We start from the raw sequence: 12,092 nt of genomic DNA, 5'->3' as shown, positions 1-12,092 counted from the left end.
GGTAATAGCAGGAGGGGTGGCTGAGAGACGTCCAAGGAAGCTTCAGTGGGCCTCAGTGACGAGCTAAATGTGGGATGAAGGGCAAAGATGTCCATGGAATGTTAGTGTTAGAGAACCGGAGAGGTCACAAAGTCCAGCCTTTCCATTTGACAGAGGAGGAGATTACAGCCTGAGAGTATTGGCTTGCTCGAGGTCACAGGGGTAGGTTGAGGCAGAGCTAGGGTGAGAACCCAGGTCTCCTGACCCATAGCCCAGTGCCCTGTGCAGAACAGCCAAGTTTGGAGCCAAGGTGCGTGGGAGGAGAGAGAGGCGGGAAGAAAAAGAGAGAGAGGGCTCTTTTGTTTCCACACACAATCAGCATGAGATAATTAGATGTGATAACTTGTTACCCAAACTCGAATCATTTGTGGATGATAATCAGGAGTTGCTGGGTGATCTAACGATTAGGACACTTGCCTGCAAGAAACCCAACCTACGCTGGTAAAGCCAGAAGGGTCCTTTCACTGACTTGGATAAATGAAGTGTCCAGAGGTAATGCTGTCTTCCCAGGTGCCTGAGGCAGGGGCTCACCAAGGCCAGCAGGACGTGGTTTCCCTGGATTGACTCCATTCTCAAACGGGCTCTCCTTCTGAGGTGGCAAAATGGCCAGGGGCTCCAGCCTCACCACCTTGCAACTTCAAGTCTAGCGAAGAGAAGAGACGAGACGAAGAGACGCCCCTGAGAAGAGAATGACATCCCCCGGAGGTATGTCACGTGTTGGCCTCAGCCAGGGCAATGAGATTTGCTCACCGGCTTCGGCCTGGCCTGGGTGCTCAGCCTAGATTGGAGGGCGCAGCCCTACCCAGGCCACCTGGACTCAGAGTGGGCGTGTCAGGACTCTACTGCAAGCAACAGGAAAGGCTCTGCTTCCCCGCAAAACTCGCATAAGGAGTGGGTTCTCCCGGTGCTGATGCTGGCCAGCCAGCGTGACATCATCCATGGAAGTGGGAAGGAAGGGGTTCCCACCCCAGATCAGGGGCTGGAGGCAGGGGGCACTGGGGTCAACACGACGGCCAAAGGCAAAGGCAGCCTCTAGCAGCTGCTGGCACTGCCCCGCCCATACCCAGCAAACTTCCACCTATGGTTCTTGCATCTCTGTGCCTGGGGACTTTCCCCCCAGAACCGCAGAAGGAGACTCGGCCTGAGGACGAGGCAGGCTACCGGGAAGTAGCTACTAGGAAGAGTGAATACCAGCTCCCTTACCCCTTGGATGGGTTGATTGTGACGCACGGGTTTTGCAACTGTTTCACAGCGTTTCTCCACTCAGTCCCGCTGCCCACGGAGCTCACAGCGCAAACAGCCATCTAGAGGCTGCTTTGGGAATAACCCAAATAAACACACAGCCCATTCTCAGGGAGTGCCTGGAGTGTGGCTTCACCTGGGAGCCCCGGTTTAGACCCGAGATGAGCATCAAGGGGGTCCCACACCCAGTCCGAATACGGTTCTAGAACGCTTGGACCTGCGTTGGAGAATTCATCCCTGCTGCCACGTCGAGAAGGGAACACCAAGCATGCAGGGAGGGGCTGCCGCCTCCCCCAGGGCTGCCTGCGTGTTTCTTCATGTGCAGCCAGCGGCTGGCAGGGTGAGAAAGAGCCTTCTGTGTGCCTGCAGAGGGCTGTGGGATCCTGGTGGCCAGGCATGCGGACACTCAGAAAGCTATCACTGGGCACCTGTGGGAGACCCCAGGTTTAGGAGCAAAATTCCTCTAATTCAAGGCAATGGGAAAGCAGTTCTTTATGCCAAACTTGTCTCTCCAGGTTATATTTTAGGGCACACCTATGCACTAAGCGCTGCCTGGAGTAGAGTGGATGTTAAGTAACGCAAAGAACCCCGATTCCCCATTAAGGCTTCCACCCTCCCACACTACTATCTGAAGATGCTTTTTGAGAAAGCAGGTCTTAAAACGAGCTAGGTGGATGTTGCCCTCCAGTGGCCAAGTGTGTCTTTACAGCGTTTCACAGATGAGAGCCGCTGAGGGCGATACCAAAGCTCTCACCCTGCCAGCCTCCCCTGTTTTTGTTTTTCCTGCTCCCAACATGTATCAACTGAGTAATTGCTGGGATGGTGAGGGGCCTTGATCTGTGCCACAGAGGGACAGCAGATGCAACCAGGAACACTTAGCAGGAAAAAAAATGGCTAACATTTGTTTGACCACTTATTTTGTGCTAGCCCAAGTCTTAAGCAATTTACATGCATATAATCTAATCTCCACACATACTATTCTTATCCCTTTAAAAACCAGGAAATCAAGGCATAGACATTTTAAGTTAGTTACAGAACTGGGATTTGAACCCAGGTCTCTCTAATCCCCAGAAGCAATGTTTCATTCGCCTTACTAGTGGTTCTCAAACTCGGCTGTGCTCAGGAATCATTTGGGAAGTTTGTCAAAGAGTCCAGGGCTCTGTCCCCTGAGAACATGATGGAGTAGGTCTAAGAGGAGCAAAGGGAACTGGGGATCTGTCCCTAGGATGTTCTAGGTAGAATCCAGTAAGTAATCCAAGCAGGTTCACGGGCCACACTTTGGGAAGCACCAACGTAAGACCTCATCATTGTCTGGAGAAGATTCTGTCTGGATATAAAAAAGAACTAATAGTCATAGATGTGGAGTCGATTAATGTCCACAGGCCAACCATTGTGACAGGTGGTTTTATATACACAGCCTCAGTTCCTTTCCTTGAGTAACTCTTGGAGATCAATGTCCCCAATGTGCAGATAAGGATGCCTCCAAGAGAGAACCGGCCCTCCTCTCCCTGCTCTCTCCTACTTGGGGAATCCGTCCATTTGGCATTCCGCCACCGGTTGATGGTGCATCTCCCAGGACGCCGCTCCAGAATAGGCCATTTCTGCAGAGGGATTATTCTGAACTGAAAGCGACTGAGAAGCAAAAGCAGATACAAGAAAGGCTCCTTGTCCTCCTCCTATCTGCCTGAGTGTGAGTGTCCCCTTCTTCCCTCTCTACTAGGAAAGACAGAAGTTAGTCACCGGAGAGAACTCTATACACCCTTATCTTCCGGCACGTGGCACCAAAGAAACCTATATAACAAACCTGGCTGGGACCAGCCCTTGTTTAACATACTTCTCCTCATTTGCCTTCCCACAACTTGCTGCCCTAGAAACTGAAAGCTCTTTTTCTGTGTTTTGTTGCTTCTCTAAATATGTATTGTTCTTCAGTCAAGATGCTGTATAAGGTCAAGTTCTAACCACCTTCTTTTTTTTATGTTTATTTATTTATTTATTTATTTACTGAAAGAGAGAGAGAGAGAGAAAGAGAGACAGAGAGAGAATACCAGCAGGAAAAGGCAGAGAGAGGGAGAGAGAATCCCAAGCAGGCTCCACACTGTCATCACATTCCCATGTGAGGCTCAATCCTACAAACCTTGAGATCATGACCTGAGCTGAAACCATGAGTTGGACCCTCAAATGACTGAGCCACCCAGGCGCCCCTCCATCCTTCTGAGTTATTCAACTCTGAGTGCTCCCATGTGTATGTGGGAGGACTGTGTTAATAAACTTCTGTTTGTTTTCCCCTTGTTGATCTGTCTTTTTTCATCAGAACTCCAGCCTTTGTCATTAACTTACATTTACTTGATTTGGTACTTCAAAGAGAAAGTATAACTTGGTATATTAAAAAGTTAATAAAGATTAAAAATGATCTCAATTTTCTTTATCTACTTTTTAAAGCATTAAGTGAATTTCTTCTGTGTTAAGGCCTTTTCTCTGAGGTACAATGATCGTTATTTCAGATTTGTGATTTTCACAGAGAAATATGGATTGAATCATTAATCATCCATCTGATTTAAGGAAGATCTACCATTTAAAATAGACAAATACCAGGGTGCCTGGGTGGCTCAGTCGGTTAAGCGTCCGACTTCAGCTCAGGTCATGATCTCATGGTTCGTGGGTTTGAGCCATGCGTCGAGCTCTGTGCTGACAGCTCAGAGCCTGGAGCCTGCTTCGGATTCTGTGTCTCCCTCTCTCCACCCCTCCCCTGCTCATGTGCTCTGTCTCTCAAAAATAAATAAACGTTTAAAAAAATAAAAAAATAAAATAGACAAACATCTGAATCATTCCAGAAGATCTATCATATGTTAACTTTTTTTTTCCAACTTTGTGAAGTATATGTTAATTTTTTTTTTTTTTTTTTTAAGAATCTGAGTCCAAATACCCGTGGAAACAAAACCCAGAAGAAAATTTTTGTTCTAATATTACGTTTGCTATTATAGGAGTAGTTCTACATAAAGCGGAAAATACTTCTGAAATCAGTCTTTTGTTAGTCTAATATGCAGAGCCATGAACCTGAGATGGGTAGAGGAAAAAAAGTTGTTGTTGTTTTTCCCCTCCCCTACACCCCCATGGAAATTAGGCACCTTGATGTTGGTGGGGACTTTTGCATTGTCTGGCAAGGGGCCCAGAGTAAGGGCAGGTAGTACTGTTGAGCTGGAATGCCCCATCCCGCATCTGGAATAATCCCTGGGACAGGCCCCATGGTGGGGGGGAGGGGGTGCGGAGATGAGGCACTGTAACAGGCCACTTGAGAGCCAAGCCCTGGTTGCTGGGGGGCTGCTTTTCACCAAGCCCTCAGAGCGCTCTGAAACCGGGACACACCCCTGCAAGGAAGAGGTCCTGTGAGGTAAGCTGAGCAACCACAGCGGCAGGCAAGGCTGGAAAGCAGAGGGGCGGGGAGGAGGGAGGCCAGCTTGTTCACAGTTCGGGCCCCACCACTGCTGCTCCTGGCCACCAGCTTCCAAATAAACCCCAATTCTTCAGTCCTTGACTCAGGGTCTGTTTTTGAGGGAGAACTCCAACCAAGCCAGTGGCCCTCCCCGGGCCCAGGGTCCCTGCTAGTACACGGTTACCATCTTGCCGTCTAGCAAACAAATAGAGCTCTGGTTTGCAGCATTTGCTGATCTCGGTGGCATAAGCACTCCCCCGCTGTGGCTGATTTCCGTCTACTAAGTTGATGGCCCGGACCGCAAGGTGGAGAGGAGGTGCCCGCTGCTGGCTTTCCGGGGCGGGGGGTGGGGGGCATGAGCCTTCTCTGCACAGCACTGCCCCTGTAACACCTGCCATGCTCTACTGTGTCTGCTCCTGCTCCTTGCCCCCTCTGTGGTGTCCTGTCATCTCAGTACTTGACAGAGCGTCTGCTCGTGCTGGGTACAAATATTTGTTGAGCCCATGGGAATAGCAAAGCCACCATGGTAGTAGAGGTGAGAACTGGTGCCAGGATGTGTGTCCGGGCAGAGGGAAGGGGACCCTTAGGCCTGGGAGAGCCAAAGGCTCTTCTGGCCGAGACTTGAGTGTCCAAGCATAAGCTTTGAACCCACCAGGCCTGGCAGGGAGCAATTGAACACACAGCGGTCATCAGGAAATGAAGCCCAACTGGGGGGTAAGGGGCACGTGTGGGAGGTGCCAGGTCTTTGGGGTGCAGGTGGCTGCAGCATAGAGGAGGAGAAAGGAGAGGTGTCCTTCGGTCTCTGGGGGACAGCGACCCTGGTTTGATCTGCGATCCCACTGGCTCTTCCCAGCCCCCACGGCTGGAACCCAGACAGACCTTGCCAGTGGCCCCTTCTGTCACCAGCCGTTTTGAACGTGGAGCCCTGACCTGGCCATCCTACTAGTCAGTCCCAGTCTGACAAGAGAACTTGCAATTAGTGTCTTTCGCCAAACTGCCACCTTTGGGATCTCCTTCAAGCTGCTTTCCCCAGGGCCTGCGGTGGGCAGAGAAGCAGGGAGTAAGCTTGGTCAGTAAAGACCCAGTGGGGCTGGGAAGGCAACAGGAAACCCACAATTAAAGCCTGGGAGGATGGGCGGTGGAGACAGGTCAAGGAGGCCAAGCTCACTGAGCTGTGGCAGAATCAGGTGAGCTGGGAGCCATGAACCAGGGCTTCTGGAAACTTCTGAGCCTGGAGCTGACTACTAACGATTGAAACAGAGCAGATGACAATGACCTACCTCTCCTAGAGAATTAACCAGGGCCTGAGGACAGAAATGACAAACTGGCTTTGGCCTTGCCCCTCTCACTTTATCTAGAAGGCAGGAGACTAGGACAACATAATGGGAAGCACAGGGGCCCAGCAAACCTGGGCCCTGAATCCTGTCTCTGCTGCTTACTGCCTTTGTGACCGGGGAAAGTTATTTCACCTGAGTCTCGCTTCTCCTCTGTGATGGAAGGCTCCTGGGGTTGTGTGCTCCTGCACGCTAACTGACCAACCAACATGTGCCGGCAATATAATTAGGGCTCAATAAATAATACTGGATTTCATTGACTCTAACATTCATCAATTTTTTTCAATTTTATTGAGACATTATTGAACGCCGCCCATTGTAAGAGGCATCTTTTGGGGGAGAATCCTTTTACAATGTGTACGTGTATCTTACACACTTTTTAAATTTGTCAGTCATGCCACAACTAAAAAATAAAGTCATATTTATTTATTTATGTTGCGAGTGGGGGAGGGGCAGAGGGAGAGGGAGAGAGAGAATTCCAAGCAGGCTCCGAGCTATCAGCACAGATCCTGACGTGGGGCTTGAACCCATGAGCTGTGAGATCGTGTCCTGAGCTGAAATCAAGAGTCAGACGCTTAACGCAGGTGCCTCTACAGTCATTTTCATCTTACGCTCTTCTAAGAAAGAAAACAAAGCTGCCAAATGAACTGACCTGCCACCAATTGTAGGTTTGAAACCCAGACTTCAAAGATAATAAAAACCGAAAAAACTGTGCATCTTAGCGTTGATGAAATGTCGTGGTTCTTTTTTTCTTCTCAGTTGTGGTTTTTATGCTTCTGGACTTTTTTGCCTCTGGAATATTGTAGGGTGCAGTAACCCCTCACCGAGCAACCCCCCCACCCCCGCCCCCGTCCCACCTGCCCCCAGCTGGGCTGAAGAAGTAGTTTCCAGTCCTTTGTCCTCTCATCCATTTGCATATGCTGCTGCCCTCCCACGGCTTGTGCTTGGGGCCTGGGGTCTGTGTGTGGTTTCCGGCTGCTGTGAATGTCCATCCTGACATCTGTTTCGAGGGGCCCGGGAAGTCAAGGTCTGCAGTGGCTCACACTGTCCAGCATTTTCTGTCCTCCTGGGGCTGTGGATGTTGGCCCACATGGGTCTGCCATCTTTTGGGAGGCTGACAGGCCTGTCTGATTTCTCCCAGCTACTGCATGCAGAAGTTTAGCATACATTGAGACAGGCCACAGGCTGCCTTGAGCCTCAGCCCTGATGGTTTGTGCCCCAGGGCTGATTAAGGCACGTGGTGCTCTCTGGGCCCGACTCCGCTCAGAAACATGCCATGATTTGGCTTTCCCTTCAGTTCTGTCCTGATATTTTCTTCTAATACCCAACTCATGACTTGACTTCCCTTTCGCTACACGCTTAAGGTAAGGCTGACGGCTATGAATCAAAACTCTGTTTCCGAAAATTTTTTGTGTTTTCGAGATATCTTGGCTAAATGGTTGGTGGTTTGGCTTTTTGTTTTTGTTTTTGTTTTTTTTCCCCTGTATGAAAGCTATGTCTGCATTTCAAAACCTATTGGCCAGTTCATGGAGCTCCTCAGTGCATTCTGAAGCCCTAACTGTGGCCCTGGATGCTCAGACATCTAGAAAAGTGTATTTCTTTGGAAAAAGTACGGTAGCTTTTTTTAAAAAAATGCTTATTTAATTTTGAGACATTGAACGTGAGCAGGGGAAGGGCAGAGAGACAGGGGGACAGAGGATTCAGAGCAGACTCTGCCCTGAGGATCCAAAGAGGGGTCTGCTGACCTCAGTGAACCCCACGTGGGGCTCTAACTCATGGACCATGAGATCAGGACCTGAGTTGAAGTCCTGTGCTGGACCAAGTGAGCCACCCAGGTGCTCCAAGCTTTTTTTTTTTTTTTTTTAATTGAAGCGTGTGAGTGTTGGAATTAGATGGGTGCTTCCTGGTGTTTTGCTGTTATTAATGAGGCTGCCGAGGAAACCCCTGAACATTATCTTTGTACCCATGAATGTGGATGTGTCTGTAAGTTTCATTACCAGTAATGGGATTGCTGCATTGATGAGTATGTGCTTTTATAATTCGATAGACTGAAAATTACCTCTCATTTATGTTCCTACCTTAATGCTTGAGAGATCCCATTTGTTTAAAGACGAGCTTAAGATAATCTAATAGGATAAAAGCTGCATAACTAATTTGATATAAGAAGTGCTAGGGATTATCATCAATTAAATGTCAGCGTATTTGTGTGTGTGTGTATACACATACCTAGTCTTTTCATTGCCTCAGGTTTATAAATTGTGTGTCTGGTACTTAAAAAAAAAACAAACAACTACTTGATTGAGGTCTGACTGATAAACAGAAAGCCGTGGATATTCAACGTATACAAATTGATGTGCTTGTGTCCGGCACATTTGAAGTCTCTCTGTCCCTGGAAATCATCCAATTAATGTATGTGGGGGCCAAAATATTAGACATCAATGTTGTCATGGCGCTTTTAAAATGAGAAAAATCAAGTCCGGCTGGGAGACTCTTGCCGCAATCCTTCTTTGGGCCAGCAGATGGCGCCTGTGCTCCCCAGTGGCCACCCCGCTTTGAGACTGCACTTTAATATAGTAACCAGATGTTGCCCCGAACATGTAATTTTCAAACCTCCTATCCCACCACAAGGAAAACCTCGGAGGATTTTCTTCTGGGAAGAGCAATTAGCCTAACCTCTTAGGAGGAGAAATTGCATCCCCGAGCTTGACTGGGAAAGTAAAATATCCTCCCTAAGCGGTCTTGGGGGGGCGTGGAGAGAAACCGCCAAAGGCCTTTGGGATGGAGGGTGTGCCGGCGAGGGCTGGGAACTGCAGGACTGGCGTGAGGGCTCAGGGTGGGTAGTGCCTCGGGTCTGAGGACATCAGTCCCCAACCTGTCAGTCTCTGGGTTTAGGTTAGAGGGTGACGGAGACACTGAGGAGTGGCAGGATTACTTGGGGGTAGGTGAAGAAGGTGCCTCTCATCTGAGTCAGGTGCAGATCTATGGGGACCAGGCCAGCGCAGGAGACCTCATTATGCCACCCCCCACGCCACCTCCACCCCCCATCTATCTACAGTGAGCAAATGTCCCTGGGGATGCAACTACACAAGGCGGGTCTGGGCCTGCCTTCACAGAGCCTATAGTTTGGGGTGGGAGCAGAGCAGTCTTTCGTGGGGTCTCCTCCAGGTCAGCGGACCCCAGGTCAGCTACTTTAGACTCTGGACACCCTGAGTTTGGAGAGAAGATTGCAGGAGTGATCTGAACTGGAGGGGATGGCCTAGAAAGACCCACATAGCAGGCAGAGAGCTAGCTACAAGGGATCAGTGGGGGCGAGTGGGGAGCTTGGAGCTGGTGGTGGGGGGTGGGTGCTTGTTACCACAAGGCTGTTCCATAATTAGAACCAAAGGAAGCATCCACATGGCCAAGATTGTGTGACCTTGGGCGAATACTTAGCCTCTCTATACTTCAGTTTCCTCATCCATAAAATGGGAACAATATTCGTACCAACCCCATAGGGCTACTAAAAGGGTTAAACCTAAAATAATGCTCGTAAAGCACAGAGCACAGTCCCTGGCACCTAATAAGGTCTCAAAATGTTGTTGTCGCTATCATTTATCATCATCATCATTATCAGTTGTCATCTGCTGGGAGAGGAAGGATGGATGGGAAAAGGTAGGACATGGATGGGCATGGAGAGGACAAGTCATGGCGTGGGGAGGGCAGAGCAAGCTGGAGAGTGAGGAAACAGTGGGAGCAAAGGCCAAGAGGTGGAAATGTCAAGTGACCAACATAAACAATTTAGTGATGAGTTCGGTGTCTTTCTGTGGGTGGGGGGGCACTGAGAATAGTGCCGTACAATCGTGGAGCAGTCTTCCTGAGGGATTTGGGGCAAGGGTTTTATGCGGAAACAGAGCATGATTGGCTCCAAGGCCAGGGATTCCCTTAAAGGCTAGCAGGCCGTATTTCCCTAGGGTCAGGTAAACGAGCCACCGAGCGAGCAAGTGCAGAGTTGGACTGTGATTGGTGTATATCCGGTTTCCTGATAGTGACACATTTCCTGTTAATTGCAGCCTGACTTGGGTTTAGATCTATGATGTGGGCCAGGCCACTGGGGTGGCCTCTATTTTGTGGGTCCCGATATATGAATTACCTTTATCAGAAGGTAATATTCTAAGTCCTCGCTACTCAAAGTGGAGCCCGAGGACCAGCAGCGACACCTGGAGCTTGTTAGCCATGCACACTCTTGGGCCCCAGCCCAGGCCTTCTGATTCCGAATGTTCTGCTTAGCAAGCCATGCAGATGATTTGTTTGCATGTTGGCATCTGCGAGGCACCCTCTCAGCCACCACTCATGGGCGGAACCCGTTTGGTGGGGCAAGACTCTGGAGAGACAGGTTGGGACCAATCAGTACACTTCCCCCTGAGTACCCCCACATGCAACTTGTTAATTAGGATTCAATATCTGTAGTGGTTTTTTTTCCCCCCTTTGAGGTAAAACTTATATACCACGAAATGTACACATTAACTGTCCCTTTGAGTTTTGACAAATGCATCTACTGATGAAACCAGACTCCGATCAAGACATAAAACATTACCAGCAACCAGTGAGTTCCCCCATGCCTCTTCCCAATCAATCCCAGCCCCGGCCCCCAAGAGGCAACTGCCCTTCTGATTTCTTTCGCACCACCGATTATTTTGCCAGCTTTAAAATATTTTTTTAAGTTTATTTCTTTGAGAGAGAGAGAAGAGGGGAGGGGCAGAGAGAAAGGGAGAGAGAGAATCCCAAGCAGGCTTCACACTGTTGGCATGGAGCCCCATGCTGGGCTCGATCTCACAAATCGTGAGATCATGATCTGAGCCCAGATCAAGAATCGCACGCTTAATGGAATGAGCCACCCAGGCGCCCCTGTTTCGCCGGCTTTAGAACCACATATAAATAGAATCACACGATAGGTCTCCTTGGCAGCCCTTTCTTTCATCAGCATAATGTTGTTGATACATTCATGATGCCATGTGTGTCTGTGATACGTCCCTTTTCTTTTTTTAAAAAAAAATTTTTTTTTCAACGTTTATTTATTTTTGGGACAGAGAGAGACAGAGCATGAACGGGGAAGGGGCAGAGAGAGAAGGAGACACAGAATCGGAAACAGGCTCCAGGCTCTGAGCCATCAGCCCAGAGCCTGACGCGGGGCTCGAACTCCCGGACCGCGAGATCGTGACCTGGCTGAAGTCGGACGCTTAACCGACTGCACCACCCAGGCGCCCCAATACGTCCCTTTTCATTGTGAAATCATATTCTGTTCGGTAGGGGTGCCACAGTCTGTTTTGGGGTTATTATGAGTACGGTTGCTAGGAACGTTCCTGTGCAAGTCTTTTTGCGAACATATGGCTTCATTTCTCTTGGTTACATACCTAGGAAGTGGAATTGCTAGGTTATAGACGAGGTATATGTTTTGTTTTCAAAGAAACCACTAGACCTTTTCCAGAGTGGTTGTACCACTTTATACCTTTACCAACAATGTATGAATGTTCCAGTGAACATTCTCGTCAGCATTTGGCTCTGTCAGGCTTTTTGATTTTCACCATTGTGGTGAGCGTAGAAAGGTATCTCACTGTGGTTTTATTTTGCACTTCCTAATGATGACTAATAGTGATGACTAATAATGACTAATGGTGTTGACTATCTCCTTTTATATGCTTATTGGCCATTCACATATCTTCTTTTGAAATCTTTTGTCTAAATCTTTTACCTATTTGAAAATGGGGTTATTTGTCTTTTCATTACTGAGTTATTATTTCTATATCCTGGATACTAGTCCCTTGTCAGATGTGTTTTGCAAATATTTTCTGTGAGTAGATTTTTACAGGAATCCCAGGTACTGGCTTTGGCCCCAGGTGGGGGTTGTGTGGGTATGGGGCTGGAACTTGAGTGGACCGCTGACTTTGGGGGTGCATGTTGTATGGGGCTACAGGCCCCTCCCTCACAGGGCAAGTGTGAAGAGATAATGAGACAACAGCACAGGTAAAAGTCCTTTGTAAAGTATAACGAGATAAGCAAGGGCTTATCAC

This window comes from Leopardus geoffroyi, chromosome B3 (assembly GCF_018350155.1).
Source record: "Leopardus geoffroyi isolate Oge1 chromosome B3, O.geoffroyi_Oge1_pat1.0, whole genome shotgun sequence".
NCBI lineage: Eukaryota > Metazoa > Chordata > Mammalia > Carnivora > Felidae > Leopardus > Leopardus geoffroyi.
Note: the sequence above shows the minus strand (reverse complement) of the source record.